At 39.7% G+C, this 10,417-nt stretch overlaps 1 non-coding gene across 1 annotated transcript; it reads right to left on the bottom strand.

Moving 5' to 3' along the window:
• Nucleotides 1–10,056: 10,056 nt before the first annotated feature.
• On the bottom strand, nucleotides 10,057–10,163 carry LOC127133004 (small nucleolar RNA R71). The gene has a single exon (XR_007807005.1). It is a non-coding gene; the product is annotated as a small nucleolar RNA R71 (small nucleolar RNA).
• Nucleotides 10,164–10,417: the final 254 nt, after the last annotated feature.

Raw genomic sequence — 10,417 nt, forward strand, 5'->3', positions numbered from 1 at the left:
TGATCATTGTTGTGAAATGATTGTGTGACACCCTTCGGGGCATAATTACTCTGATGAATATATTGTTATTTTAATTATAATATTTTTGGGGTATTTAGAAGGGTGTTACATTAGTGGTATCAGAGCATAGTCGGTCGTGTCGAGTCGTAATTATTCTGTTTCCCCGTACGGGATAGGTGTTGTGTAACCCTATCAGTACTTATTGTTTAGCTTGTTTGGGTTTTCAGAATAGAGATGGCTGGAAGAGGTAGAGATGATGCTGCGATTGCTGAGGCTCTGGGTATGCTGGCTGGAGTACTTGGAGGAAATCCGAATGTGGTGGGAATGGGAGCTGCTCGTCAGTTGAGTGAGTTCCAAAAGAACAATCCTCCAATGTTCAAGGGGGCATATGACCCAGATGGTGCTCAGAGGTGGCTGAAGGAGATAGAGAGGATCTTCAGAGTAACTGAGTGTGCTGATAACCAGAAGGTCAGGTTCGGTACACATATGCTGTCAGAGGAAGCTGATGATTGGTGGGTTGCTACCCGCACTGAGTTGGAAACTGCTGGAGATGCTGAGATTTCTTGGGCTGTGTTCAGAGAGAGATTTCTGAGGAAGTATTTTCCCGAGGATGTCAGAGGAAAGAAGGAGATAGAGTTCTTGGAATTGAAGCAGGGTAACAGGTCCGTTACGGAGTATGCTGCTAAGTTCACAGAGCTGTCGAAGTATTATACTCCCTATGCTGAGGCTGCTGGGGAATTTTCCAAATGTGTGAAGTTTGAGAACGGGTTGCGTCCCGAGATCAAGCAGGCGATTGGGTATCAAAGGATTAGAGTGTTTTCTGATTTGGTTGACTGTTGCAGGATTTTCGAACAGGATTCCAAGGCTAGAGCAGAGAGCTATCAGCAAAGGGTTGATAGGAAAAGTAAGAGTCAGAATGATCGTGGAAAACCGTATGCAGCTGGCAAGGGTTTTCAGAGGCAGAGTGGGATGAAGAGGCCTAGTGGGGGAGACTCTAGTGCTCCTGTTAAGTGTTACAGATGTGGTCAGGCTGGACATCGTATCCATGAGTGTACCAGCCATGAGAAGAAGTGTTTCAAATGTGGAAAAGGTGGTCATTTAGCTGCAGATTGCCGGTTGAAGACTGTGACTTGTTTCAACTGTGGAGAGTTGGGTCATATCAGTCCACAGTGTCCTAAGCCGAAGAAAGAGAATCAGTCAGGAGGCAAGGTTTTTGCTTTATCAGGTTCCGAGACTTTTGCAGATGATCGGTTGATCCGAGGTACGTGTTATATTAATGGCTTTCCTCTTGTAGCTATTATTGACACAGGTGCGACTCATTCCTTTATATCTTTGGATTGTGCTGTGAAACTTAAGTTAGAGATATCTGAGATGCATGGAAGTATGGTGATTGATACTCCTGCGAAGGGTTCAGTGACTACTACTTCGGTTTGTTTGAGTTGTCCTTTGAGTATTTTTGGTAGAGACTTTGGGATAGACCTTGTGTGTCTTCCGTTAGTGCAGATTGATGTTATTCTGGGTATGAACTGGTTGGTGTTTAACCGAGTTTCTATCAACTGTTTTGATAAGACTGTAATATTTCCTGAGATTGAGGAAGGAGAGAGTTTGTTTCTATCAGCGAGGCAGGTGAATGAGGAAGTGGCAGATGGAGCAGAGTTGTTTATACTGTTAGCGACTATGGAGGCTAAAGATAAACTGGTGATTGGCGATCTAGCAGTGGTATGTGATTTTCCGGATGTGTTTCCTGAAGAAGTGAATGAATTACCACCAGAACGTGAAGTGGAGTTCTCGATTGATTTGGTACCTGGTACTAGACCGATATCGATGGCTCCGTACCGTATGTCTGCTGTTGAGTTAACTGAACTGAAGAGTCAGCTGGAAGACCTGTTGGATAAGAAGTTTATTCGTCCGAGTGTGTCACCGTGGGGTGCACCAGTGTTATTGGTTAAGAAGAAAGAAGGTACTATGAGGTTGTGTGTGGACTACAGGCAACTGAATAAAGTGACGATCAAGAATCGGTATCCTTTGCCGAGGATTGATGATTTGATGGATCAGTTAGTTGGTGCGAGTGTGTTCAGCAAAATAGATTTGAGATCTGGGTATCATCAGATACGTGTGAAAACTGAGGATATTCAGAAGACTGCTTTCAGAACAAGGTATGGACATTATGAGTATTCTGTGATGCCTTTTGGTGTGACTAATGCGCCTGGAGTATTTATGGAGTATATGAATAGGATTTTCCATCCGTACCTAGATCAGTTTGTTGTGGTATTTATTGATGACATTTTGGTGTATTCTAAATCTGAAGAAGAGCATGCTGAGCATTTGAGAGTGGTTTTAGAAGTTCTACGGGAAAAGAAGTTATTTGCTAAACTCTCTAAATGTGAATTTTGGTTAGAAGAGGTGAGTTTTCTTGGTCATGTGATTTCAAGAGGTGGTGTTGCTGTTGATCCTTCTAAGATAGAAGCGGTGTCGAAGTGGGAAGCTCCGAAGTCTGTTGCTGAGATTCGAAGTTTCCTTGGTTTGGCTGGTTATTATAGGAAGTTCATTGAGGGATTTTCTAAGTTGGCATTACCGCTGACGATGTTGACGAGAAAGGGGCAAGCGTTTGTTTGGGATTCGAAATGTGAAGAAGGTTTCCAAGAGTTAAAGAGAAGGTTAACTACTGCTCCTATCCTGATATTACCGAGTCCGTCGGAACTGTTTGAGGTTTATTGTGATGCTTCATTGTTGGGTTTAGGTGGTGTGTTGATGCAGAATAAGCAGGTTATAGCTTATGCTTCGAGACAGCTGAGGGTTCATGAGAGGAACTACCCGACGCACGATTTAGAGTTGGCAGCTGTGGTATTTGTTCTGAAGTTATGGAGGCATTATTTGTACGGGTCAAGATTTGAAGTTTTCAGTGACCATAAAAGTTTAAGGTATTTGTTTGATCAGAAAGAGCTGAATATGAGACAGAGAAGATGGTTAGAATTTCTGAAGGATTATGACTTTGGTTTGAATTACCATCCAGGTAAAGCAAACGTTGTGGCTGATGCATTGAGTCGGAAATCATTGCATATGTCTATGTTAATGGTTAAGGAATTGGACTTAATTGAGCAGTTTAGAGACTTGAGTTTGGTGTGTGAGAGTACTCACAATAGTGTTAAATTGGGAATGTTGAAGTTAACAAGTGGTATTTTGGATGAGATCAGAAAGGGTCAGAAATCCGATGCACTTTTGGTTGATAAGTTGACTTTAGTGAATCAAGGTCAAGGTGGTGAATTCAGAGTTAATGAGAATGGTGTTTTGAGATTTGGTAATCGGGTGTGTATTCCGGATATTACTGAGCTTAAGAAGAGTATTCTTGAGGAAGGACATCGTAGTGGCTTGAGTATTCATCCTGGAGCTACAAAGATGTATCATGATTTGAAAAAGTTATTTTGGTGGCCGGGAATGAAAAGAGAAATTGCGAGTTTTGTTTATTCCTGTTTGACTTGTCAGAAGTCAAAGATTGAGCATCAGAAGCCGTCTGGGCTAATGCAACCGTTGACTATTCCAGAGTGGAAGTGGGATAGTATCAGTATGGATTTTGTTTCTGGGTTACCGAGGACGAGTAAGAATTTTGAAGCCATTTGGGTGATTGTTGACAGATTGACGAAGTCGGCTCATTTCATTCCGATCAGAATGGATTACCCGTTAGAGAGATTAGCCGAGTTGTATATTGAGAAGATTGTAAGTTTGCATGGTATTCCGTCGAGTATTGTTTCGGACAGAGATCCTAGATTTACATCGAAGTTCTGGGAAGGTTTGCAGAGGGCTTTGGGAACTAAGCTGAGATTGAGTTCTGCATATCATCCGCAGACTGATGGTCAGACTGAGAGGACGATTCAGTCATTGGAGGATCTTTTGAGAGCTTGTGTTTTGGAAAAAGGAGGTGCTTGGGATTGTTATTTGCCTTTGATTGAGTTTACCTACAACAATAGTTTTCATTCGAGCATTGGTATGGCACCGTTTGAAGCTTTGTATGGTAGGAGATGTCGGACACCATTATGTTGGTATGAGTCCGGTGAGAGTGCTGTGGTTGGACCGGAGATTGTTCAACAAACTACAGAAAAGATTAAGATGATTCAGGAGAAGATGAGAATTGCTCAGAGTCGTCAGAAGAGTTATCATGATAAGAGGAGGAAGTCACTTGAGTTCCAAGAGGGAGATCATGTGTTTCTTCGTGTTACTCCGATAACTGGAGTTGGTCGAGCTTTGAAGTCGAAGAAGTTGACGCCTCGTTTTATTGGTCCTTATCAGATTTTGGAGAGGATAGGAGAGGTAGCCTATCGTATCGCTTTACCGCCGTCGCTTGCGAATTTGCATGAGGTTTTTCATGTGTCTCAGTTGAGGAGGTACATTCATGATCCGTCACATGTAGTCCAAGTAGATGATGTACAGGTGAGAGATAACCTGACTGTTGAAACATCACCTATGAGGATCGAGGATCGAGAGTTGAAGCAATTGCGGGGTAAAGAGATCGCCTTGGTGAAGGTAGCTTGGGGAGGACCAGCAGGTGGCAATGTGACTTGGGAACTGGAGAGTAAGATGAAGGAGTCTTACCCAGAGTTGTTCGCTTGAGGTATGTTTTCGAGGACGAAAACTCTTTTAGTGGGGGAGAGTTGTAACGCCCCGATAATAATATGATCATTATTTAAATTAAGTTAATAATAGATTTATTAATTTAATTAGATAATTGGATTATTATTATTATTATTATTTTGGAATTATTGAATTATTATTATTATTGGAATAATAATATAATTTGGAAAATAAAATAAGTTGGAATAATAAAAGTCCCATTTTGGTAAAAAGGTTATTTTTCACGTGAAAAGGGAAAAGAGGCAGAAAGGGCAAAAAGCCAGAGAACGAAGGTTGAAGGAAGGAAAAGCTTGGAGCTCGGAGGCTGCCGGATTAACTCAGGTAAGGGGGGTTTATCATCGATTAAAGGGTATTATATGATAATATGTACTGGGTAGTGATAACCATTGGTTGTACCTCTGATTAGATTGATGCATGATGAATTTGTGAAGTATTGGATGAATGAAATTGGATGATAATTGAAAAGAATTCGTAGGAATTAGAAGGGGTAATGTTAGGATTGGTGAAGATGAATAGGATATGATTCGTGTAGATGATATGGACGATTATTTTGTGTAATTTGGACTGTGGAAGGTTAGATCGGATAGGTTTCGTAACAGAGAAAGCCATAGCAGATCTGAGAGTTCTGGTTTCTGGTCATACGCGTATGGCACTAGGCAATACGCGTATGAGATGGCTGGTACGCGTATGGGGGAAACCTTACGCGTATGGGTGAAAAAGATGATATTTTGAACGTAAACTGGTCTCTGTTGGTACGCGTAATGGGAGATTGTTACGCGTAGCATACGCGTATGAGACAGGTGATACGCGTATGAGTTGAGCGAGGAAATGCGCAATACGCGTATGAGAGTGGGCATTACGCGTATGGACTTGGTCAGGTGTGGGCAATACGCGTATGGGCATAGGCAGTACGCGTATGGGCAGAATTGTGATTTTTCTGTGCTACTGTTGTGCAGTTTTTGTTGTTTGGGCTGAGTGATGCGACTTAGCTGAGATATGATGTGATAGGGATCATTTCCCGTTGTTTTGAGTGGTATAGGTATTAGTAGAGTGTGCTAATACTGTGTTTGATTATGTGGCATGATGTGATATGCTTTTGTGATTAATTATGTTGATAATGTGTGATGGTGTACATGATGATGTGAATGTATACATTTATGAATAGACTGTATTATGGCTTAGAGGGTGAGCATGTGTCTATTCTTGATTATTGTTGACGTTGCATTGCTAGGTGGTTAGCATGCATATTGTGGCCTTCGGGTGGTAGCTAATTCCCATGGTGAGGAATTAGTGAGTAAATCATTTTGATTGTTGTTGATGTTTGCATGCTAGGTGATTAGCGTGCATTTCATGGCCCGTTTGGGGTGGTAGCTAATTCCCATGGTGAGGAATTAGTGAGTGAGTCACTATGTCTCAAATGAGTGGGACTAGTGAGCTTGGTAGCCGTGCCTGGATTTGGACGGTGAGGTTGAACTATATGTTCACAAATAGTCGGTACCGCATGCATAGAGTCTCATTGCATAATAAATGTATGGCATATAATATGAATGGATGTATTCCAGTATTATATGTGTGTTGTGTGTTGTGTTGTTGATGTTGAGTATGGTTGAAATTATATATATGCTATATGTTATTGTTGAATATGATGTTTGAACGGATACTGCCATTGCTGAGTGTGTAGTCTGGTTAGGGTGAATTAATGTGTTGATTACTTAGCATTACATGTTGTTCTATAATGCTTGTTATATTGATTGAGGAACTCACCCTTACGCCTATTTTTCAGGTAACGAGAAATGAGTTGAGTAGAAGCTAATGCTTGGAGTCTAGAGTAGTTCTTATGGGTCATGCTCTGATAGATGTAACATCGGGAGGGGATATCTTAATTGATCTGATATTGGTTGTTGATGATTTACCTGTATTGTGTTACATGTTTTACATTGATGTTGGATTTTATTCCGCTGCGAATTATGCAAAAGAACCTTATTTGATTAAATAACTGAGCATGACGGGATATTTTGATCATTGTTGTGAAATGATTGTGTGACACCCTTCGGGGCATAATTACTCTGATGAATATATTGTTATTTTAATTATAATATTTTTGGGGTATTTAGAAGGGTGTTACAAAAACAACCAACACACAAACATTTTCTACTACAAACTACGAAGCTCTGATTCTTCATCCCCCGATGATGATACGTAGGCACAAGAGCCCAAGTCCTTGGCGAGCATAATAATAAAAAACCAACCCTTTCCATTCTTTCGCAATAACAGATAAACATTAGGATAGATAAATACCCACACACATAGACAAATTAGATGGTTCCCATCAAGTACGACTTCCCATTGCATAAACGACTTATGAACCCATATTTGGTTACGAGACAAATCTTTTCCATTTTTCTATTTAGAGGGTTTTATCGATTATTTTCCATTTCTCTCTCATATAGAAATAAATAAAATCCAGTGGCAACTCTATGTCAGTACCATAGTCAGTTTACGCGTAGCGATGGGTGTTTAAACCAGACGGTGGCTGGATTGTGGTGTTTGAACCGAAGATTGCAATAATGTGGTGTCTAAATCTGATAATGGTGTTTATATAGAAAGGTAATATGAATGTAGTGTTTAAACTAAGGTTTGTGATAATGTCGTGTTTGAACCAAGGGAACAATGTTTCAACCAAAATGATGGGCTAAAAGTGGTGTCTAAACCGAAGGGTTGGTGTTTGAACCGATAGAGTGGTGTTTAAACCTGAAAATTGTGTTTAAACCAAGGCAATGGTGTTTAAACCTAAAAACTAGTATTTAAACCAAAAGGTTGGTGTCTAAACCGAAAAAGGGGTTTATGCCAATGCAATGGTAATGATGCTCAACCAAACCAATGGTAATGGTGTTTAAACCAGAAACAATGTCTAAACCTGAAAAGCAATGGTGCTTAAACCAAAGAGATGGTGTTTAAATTGAAAGGAAAATAGGAATGCGGTGTTTAAACCTGAAAAGCAATTAAAAATGGTGTTTAAACCACATAAGTGACCAAGTGTGGCGTTTAAATAAGAGGGAGAGTGATAACATGAAATTATATCACATTTTTGGACTCAATTTAATTAAATTATATTATTATTTACTTCAATTCATTTCATTTTATTAGATATTACGCGGTATTTTCTTTCTATTTATCTCAGGTGGTTTATTTGAAGCACAAGTAAAAAAGGAAGAAAAGGAGGTGCAAAAAGGAATGAAAAGAAGCAAATACCAAAGGCCAAAGCCCAGCCCAAAAAGCACAGGCGCTGTGCCTGTGACGAGCGTCACAAAGGCTGTGACGAGCGTCATGCTTCACACACTTGTGTGACGAGCGTCACACATGGTGTGACGGACGTCACACCATTCCCCTATATTTTTGGCACCAGGAACGCAACAGACCACGTTGAAGCTACTTCCACGCTTGACCCTTGGAACGTGAAGACCATGTACACGGAAAACCCTTGGAAGCAGTTACAAAAAGTAGCAGTATAAATAGTAGCTTTTTGGAAAGCTCTCGGGTCCACACTTCCTCGCCGTTTTCCCTTTTTCGCAATTTTTCTCTTCCAGCAGTACAAGCACATTTCTTTACAGCATTACTTTTACGCTTTTTGTATTCTTTCTATTTTCTTTTTCAGCACTTAGTTAAATCTTTTTCGCACAATAGTTTCTACACCGGAAACTATTGTGTACCTTTCACCGGATCTAACCTTACGTTAGAATCTAGTTTTTATTCCTTCGCTTTTATTTTTCTGTTTGATTGAAGAATTCAAGAACAAATCCAACCGGCCTGTGGTGGAGTGTTCAAGACTGCTATTTAATTTCTCAGGTTCTTTAATTATTGTTTGAATTTATATATGCCCTCTTTACTGTTTATTTATATTATTTGCTTGAGATGAATCTGTTTATGCATGATAATTATTTAAGTTTGTTTAGCATGTCTGGCTAATTTATTTAGGTATCGGTATGTAAAGTAAGCGGAATGAAGGAATCAAAACCAAATTGGTTTAATTAAGTTTAAAATTAAAATCACTCTTTTTACGGTCTCAATTTACAGGTTTAATAACAAGGTTTTTGTACGAAAGTAAAAAACATAAAGAAGTTAAAAGCAATAGAACGAGAGTTTGAGTTTTTGACTGGACAGTGTAAATTGGACATTAATTCTAGATCAGGGCGAGAACAATTTTTAGAGTTAATTAAATTCTAATCTTTTTCAAAAAGTATTTTTAAAGATTGAATGTGAGGACGAGAGTTAAGCATTTGAATTTAATTATATAACCTAAGTCAACAGAGCGAGAGTTTGAGATAAGGGTGTTTAAACGATTAGTGTTTTCTTAAAAAGAGTTTCTACGGATTCTATTGTTTTCAAAAAGTGGTTTTTGACTTAACTATAAGTGACAGCTACGTTAATATAAAATCATAGTTTATTCAACAGAGCGAGAGTTTGAGATAAGACTTTTAATCAATAGTATCTACTGAAAAGATTTATTTTAAAAACCAAGAAACCAACGAAGATTTGATTCCCTAATTACGACGAACTACATACCGATATCCGCTTATTAGATATTTATTTTAGATCTTATTTTAGTTTTAGTTTTTCCCCCAAACAATCAAAGTATTACCTGCCTTAGCTTTACGAAGTAACCTTAGATAACGGTATATCGATTCATAAGTCCCTGTGGGATCGATATCTTTTAAAACTACGCGATAGAACTGTGCACTTGCAGTTTGTACCCTAATTTCGACTCATAAAGTCGCGATCAAGTTTTTGGCGCCGTTGCCGGGGACTTTTATTTAGTCGATATCGTAACTCTTCCGTTACGCTGTAGAGACTAAGGCTTTTCTTTTTCTTTTCTTTCTTTCGTTGATTTGTATGCCACGCACTCGCTCCCAAGGCGAGCCGTTCTACTTACGAATCAACGATATCGAACTATATCTCCGAGTCTTACGACGAATTCGGGAATATCGTGCTGCAAACAATCTCCCTCCTGTTGAACTTCCTGATTTCAAAAATATTTTCCCTTCGATACCCGAGATGGCAGAACCAGCTCGTGCTCTTCGAGATTACGCCGCTCCATCGCAAGATGAGCCGCATTCGAGTATTGCTCCACCCGCAATCGAAGCAAACAACTTTGAACTTAAACCTTCACTGTTGCAGGCAGTGCAACAGAACCAATTCTCTGGAAATCCTACCGAGGATCCAAACCTTCATTTATCCGTATTTGTCCAATACGCTGATACTATTAAAGCTAATGGTGTCACTTCAGAGGCAATTCGACTTCGTCTTTTTCCTTTCTCGTTAAGAGATAGCGCTAGAAGATGGCTTCAATCTCTTCCTTCAAACTCAGTCACCACATGGAACGAGTTGAAGAAAGTTTTTCTTGCTCGATATTTTCCTCCAAGCAAAACAGCTATGTTAAGAGCCCAGATAAATGGATTTAAACAGAAAGATAACGAGTCTCTTTTTGAAGCATGGGAAAGGTACAAAGACATGATGAGACTTTGTCCACACCATGGTTTAGAAGACTGGTTAGTAATTCATACCTTCTATAATGGTCTCTTGTACAACACGAGGTTAACAATAGATGCCGCCGCAGGTGGTGCACTAATGAACAAACCTTATGCTGACGCTTACCAACTTATCGAAAGCATGGCTCAAAACCACTATCAGTGGGGAAGTGAACGAACAATGGTAGAAAAACCTCAAACGAAAACTGGCATGTACGAGATAAGTAACCTTGATCATGTTAACGCAAAAGTGGACGCTCTGGTCC

Source organism: Lathyrus oleraceus, chromosome 3, assembly GCF_024323335.1.
Source record: "Lathyrus oleraceus cultivar Zhongwan6 chromosome 3, CAAS_Psat_ZW6_1.0, whole genome shotgun sequence".
Taxonomy (NCBI): Eukaryota; Viridiplantae; Streptophyta; class Magnoliopsida; order Fabales; family Fabaceae; genus Lathyrus; species Lathyrus oleraceus.